Source organism: Pteropus alecto, unplaced genomic scaffold (genome assembly GCF_000325575.1).
Source record: "Pteropus alecto unplaced genomic scaffold, ASM32557v1 scaffold86, whole genome shotgun sequence".
Lineage (NCBI taxonomy): Eukaryota > Metazoa > Chordata > Mammalia > Chiroptera > Pteropodidae > Pteropus > Pteropus alecto.
The window spans coordinates 17,174,100-17,179,726 of record NW_006442109.1 but is presented as its reverse complement, the minus strand read 5'-3'; the positions used below and the strand labels follow the sequence as shown (position 1 = coordinate 17,179,726).

The 5,627-nt window shown below is 31.6% G+C and overlaps 1 non-coding gene across 1 annotated transcript; it reads right to left on the bottom strand.

Annotated features, from left to right (window-relative positions):
- Nucleotides 1-2,672: 2,672 nt before the first annotated feature.
- LOC112469921 lies at nt 2,673-2,791 on the bottom strand. The gene has a single exon (XR_003042769.1). It is a non-coding gene; the product is annotated as a 5S ribosomal RNA (ribosomal RNA).
- Nucleotides 2,792-5,627: the final 2,836 nt, after the last annotated feature.

Sequence of the window (5,627 nt, the reverse complement as noted above, 5' to 3'; positions counted from 1 at the left end):
CAATCTGATATCTATTTTTGGTTAGAAAGAAAACCACTTCAGCAAACCAAAAGTAGAAACTTCTCTGTTTTAATTAAAGATATCTGTGTACACAAGCATCACACCTAATGATGAAGTATTAGAAGCTTTCCCATTTTTTAATATTATTTTGAGAATCATAGCCAATGCCATGTGATAAAAAAAAAAAGATAAGTTAAAGGTGGCAGACCAGGAGAAAATATTTGGGATATATAAATTACAAATGTATTTTCTATGTACAGAAATATATATAATATACAAAACACCAAAAAATCAATAAGAAAAATACAAACAACCTAATAGAAACATGTGCAAAGGATATAATCACTTCAATAAAAAGTAATATCAATGTTGAATAGAAATATAATTTTAAATCACAGAAATTGCATTTTTTTACCCTTAGAACTGGCAAAATTTTTAAAAATTGATATCTAGTGTTTATAAAAGTGTGAGTAATTAGGTATTTTCATGTACAGTTGATTAAAATGTATTTTGTAAGGCTTTCTTCGAAAGCAATTTGGCAGAATTTACAAAAAATTTTACTCTACACTTTTAGTCAACAATTTTGTTTCTACAACTTTAGCTAAAAGAAATTAATTGTTCATAGTGCACAACAAAGTACTTGCTTATGTGTTCAAAGAAAATTCAGGAATGTTTGTTGCAGCGTTGTTTCAAATAGTGAAAAATTAGAAATAATTTAAATATCCACTGGTAGGTAATTATGTTACATTGATACTATGGGATATTATGCATCTGTAGAAAATGAAGCTTATCTGTATTAGACATAGAAAAGGCTGCAAAATTTATTTTAGGAGTAAAAATAAATACAGAATTATTATAAAGCATGAATGTGTTTTATTGATGTTACACATACATGTGCATACATATATGCATGAGAATGCATACAAAATAATTTGAAAGCAAGCTCGCTTAATGTTTTTTAGGGAGGACAGCAGAAATGGGGGTCAGAAAATGAAGGTAGGATTAATGTTTTACTCTATATTTCAGTGTTTGAACCTTTCAGTGAAAATACACTCATGTAAACTTCTGATTTTTTAACTTTTTTTTTGTTAGTTTTAGCATATAGAGAATAAAGTGCACAAATTATAAGTATGCATCCCAATGAATTCTTACATTTGTATAATTCATGTAACCACGACCAAGATCAAGATGTAGACTATTTCTACAGAACGCTTCATTGTGCTCCTCCATTGTACCCATCACCATAGATTATTTTGTCTGCGAAATTCATAGAAATAGAATCATAGTTATGGCTGGCTTTTTTTGGTTTAATATCATATCTGCTATACTCATCTGTGTTATCAGTTCTTTTTTATTGCTTGTAGTATTCCATTGTATAAATGTACCACAATTTATTTATCCATTCTGCTGTTGATAGACATTTGAGATAATTTCCATATTGGGGCTGTTATGAACTAAACTGCTATGAACAACCTTGTAAATGTCTTTTGTGTGACATATTCATGCATTCTCTTATCTACCTAGTATTGGAACTGCTGGGTCTTACGAAGGCTTTAGTAGACTCCGGTGATTCAAAGCAATTCAAAGCGGTTGTAACAATTTATACTTTCACTAGTAATGTATGAAAATTCCACTTCCAGTTGCTCCATATCCTGGCCAACACTTCATATTGTCAGTCTTTTTCATTTTAGTCATTCTGACGAGTGTGTTCTGGTATTTCATTATAGTTTCATTTTCATTTGCATTTCCATGATAACTAATCATATGAAATTTCTTTCTCATATACTTATTTATATCCATACTGATATTCTCTTTTGTAAAATGCCTGCTCAAGTTTTTTGTTCATTTTGTTTGAGCTGTTTATCTTTTTCTTATCATTTGTTGGCATTTCTTAGATCTTGTGGATATGCATTATTAGTTGGATATATATGCAATATATATGATAGGTATACATATACATACAAAGATATATTTACATATATATCACAGATATCCATCCCTCTTTAGGATATGTCTTGTTTCACTCTCTTAATTGTGTCTTTTGATAAATAGAATTTCAGAATTTTAATGTATTAATCTTTTCTTTTATAGGTTCATAGTTTTTTTGACTTATTTAAGAAATCACTGCCTACCCCAAGGTAATAAAATTATTCTTCTATGTTATTTTCTAGAATAGGGGTCAGAAAACTATGGCCTTTGTGGTCAGCAACCTTTTTTGTAAGTTTTTATTAGAATACAGCCATTCTCATCCGTTTCTGGCTGCTTTTGTGCTCCAACAGCAGAGTTGGCTAGTTGCAACAGAAACCATGTGGCCTATAAAGTAAAAAATATCGACTCTCTGGTCCTTTACAAAAAATATCGACTCTCTGGTCCTTTACAAAAAAGAATTTACTGACTTTTATTCTAGAAAATTACTGATTTCCTTTTATATCAGGTTATAATCCAGTTGAAATTAATTTTTATAAGTGGTATAAAATACTGTTAAAGTCTGTTTGTTCCATATGAATTATCCAATTGCTCCAGCATCATTTATTTAAAAAAATCTTATTATCACAAAATTGCAGTGGCACCTTTGTTGTACATCATGTTACTGCATGTGTGTGGGCCTGTTTCTGTACTGTCTCTTCTGTTCCACTGTTTTTGTTGTTGTTGTTGTTTGTTTGTTTATTTAACACCTACAGCACCTGGTCTTCCTAGGTGGTCTCCCATCCAAGTACTAACCAGGCCTGACCCTGCTTAGCTTCCAAGATCAGATGGGATTGGGTATATTCAGGGTGGCATGGCTATAGGCTTCCACTGTTGTATTTGTCTATCATTGCACCAATACCACACTGTCTTAAATATTGTAGCTTTATGCCAAGTCGATATCTGATATTGTAAATCCTCCAACAATTTCTTCTTCCTGTTTTCTTGGCTGGTATAGGTTGTTTGTATTTCCATATAAATTTTGGAATCTTCTCATAAATTTCCACAGAAAAATCTTCTGGGATCTTGATTGGGATTGCACTGAGTCAATAAATTAATTTTTAGGAGAATTGACATCTTTGCAATATTGCATCTCCCAATCCATGAATGTGGTATAGCTATCTATTTGTTGAAGTCTATTAAAATTTTTCCAGCAACATTTTGTAGTTTTCAGTTTAGTGAGCTTGATGTCTTTCATCAGATTTATTCCTAGATATTTGAGGTTTTTCAAAGCTTTTATAATAGCATTGTTTCTAAGATGTTATTTACTAATTATTTTTGCAAATACGTAGAAATAAAATAGATTTTTATTTGTTGACTTTATACCTAGTGACCTAGCTAAATTCATTTATTAGTTCTAATAGTGTATATATTCTTTTGAGTTTTTCTATATTTACAACCATATATCCTAGAATGACAATTTTACTTGCTCCTTTCTAGTAGTCATACCTCATAATTTTTGTTTTGTGCCTTGTTACACTAATTAAAACCTATACTGCAATGATTAGTAGAAGTAATAAAACAAATGTATTTAAGTTGTTGCTGAACTCAGGGAGAAAGCACTTGACATTTCGCCATTCAGTGTGTTAGCTTTTTTGTATATAAACTTAATCGTATTAAATAAGTTCTCTTCTATTCCAAGTTTGCTGAGAGTTTTTATCATGAACTAGTAGTTAATTTAATCGGATGCCTTTTTGTATCTGTTGAGGTAATTATGTTTTCACTTTTGTTATGTTAATGAGGCAAATTATATTAACTTTCAAAATTTTATTCCTAAAATAAGCCAATTTGGTCATGACACATAATGTGTTATCCTTTTTATACATTCCCTGGATTTGATTTTTTAATATTTTGTTCTAATTTGTGTATCTGTTAATAAGAAGTGTTGTTCTGTAATTTTCTCTTCTCGTAATTTCCTTGTCATATTTTGTATCAGAGTTTTACTGGCCTCATAAAAAGAATTAGAAAGAAATGTTCTCTCATTTCTTAAAAGAGGTTGTTTAAGATTAGTATTATTTATTTCTTAACTGGGAGAGTTTACTATAGAGACATCTATATGTGAAATTTTCTTTGGGGATAGGTTTTTAATTATAGACTTAATATTTTAACAACTATTCATATTTTCTGATTTTTCTTGTGTCAAGATAATTTGTGATTTTAAAGAAAATCATCTATTTTATTTAGCTTGTCAGATTTATTTATATCAAACTGCTCATAATAACCTTGTATTATCTTTTTATGTCTGTGTAATCTGCAGTGATATTCTTCTTTCATTCTGATATTAGTAATTTGTACTTTCTTATTTTTGGTGGTTTTGCTAAGAGTTTATCAAATTTGTTCTAAAAGAACAAACTTTGATTTCATTGATTTTTCTCTAACTTATTTTAGCTTTCTGCTTGCTCAATTTGTTTTTATTTTTATTAATTACCTTTTATTTCTATTCTTTTTCTAATTTCTTGAGATGATAACTTAGAAATCGATTTTAATTTTTTTTTAACATATGCATTTAAAGTCAATTTCCTTCTAAGCACTGTGAATCAATAGGTCCAATCAGGAGAGAGAACTCACACAGTAATTTGAACAGAAAAAATTTAATATAAGGAATTTTAACCACATCAGGGAATAGTAGTAATGAGAGATTAGTTAGGAAGAAGTAAAGAGAATACTAAAGAATATAGGAATAGTATATACATGGAAAAGCCACTACTTACAGAGCTGAGATAGCATACCCAAGGAAGAGGCCCCCCGCAAGCCTGAGTTCCAGACCTTGCTGTAGAAGGCACCACTGGGGCTTACTGGATGACAGAGAAGCTGCTGTGATGCCATTCTGCTAAAAGGTGCTATAAATCCACCCTCTGGAGGGCCAAGGAAAACTTTACATGGAGATGTCTCACTGGAGGCCTTTTGCTACAAAACCACCTGAGGGTGGGGTGCCATGGAAAGCTGCTGGCTGCTGGGTGCTTCTGGCCACTGTGTGCTGCAGAAACCTAGTGCTGGGGAAAGGAATGCCTCCAGAAGCTTGCTGAGCAAGCACACCAGAAGCAGGAAGCAAAAATTTTTTCCTCCTATAATGTTTTTCAGTGTTCTCTAATAACAAAGTTCCAGCTGTCAAGAAAAAATGTTTAAGGGGCTCGAACACCATTTCACAAAGCAGAAAAATAGGTGGAATTTGGAGCTGAAAGGCAATAAATAATTGACCAGCACATGCTGCTTTAGCCACACCCCATTAATTTTGGTGTGTTGTGTTTTCAATATCTAATTTCCATTGTTTTCGTTTGTTTAGCGTTGCATAGCTTGAATGTTTTTATATTGATCAAATTGTTTTCAGTAGAGTGATTGGCAGAATAGGTCAGAATGAGAAACACTCCAAAATTATAAAAAATATATAGCTAATCAATTAAGATACTTTTCAAAACTATATAACACAAGTCTTTTTGTTGCTCCAAACAGAACGTGAGTTATAAAGATGACAGAGAGTCCCACTATCAGAATCCCACGTGTTTGGCTCGTTGGGCTTAGGTGAGAGTTTTTGCCATCTTTACTGAGTCTGTTCTCAGTTTAAGGTAATAAGAACCTTGTCTTTGCATTCAACAGCACCGAGATTTGAAGGACAATCTCTGGAGGACAAGTCACAGAAATGCGATTCATACATATTTTTCCAG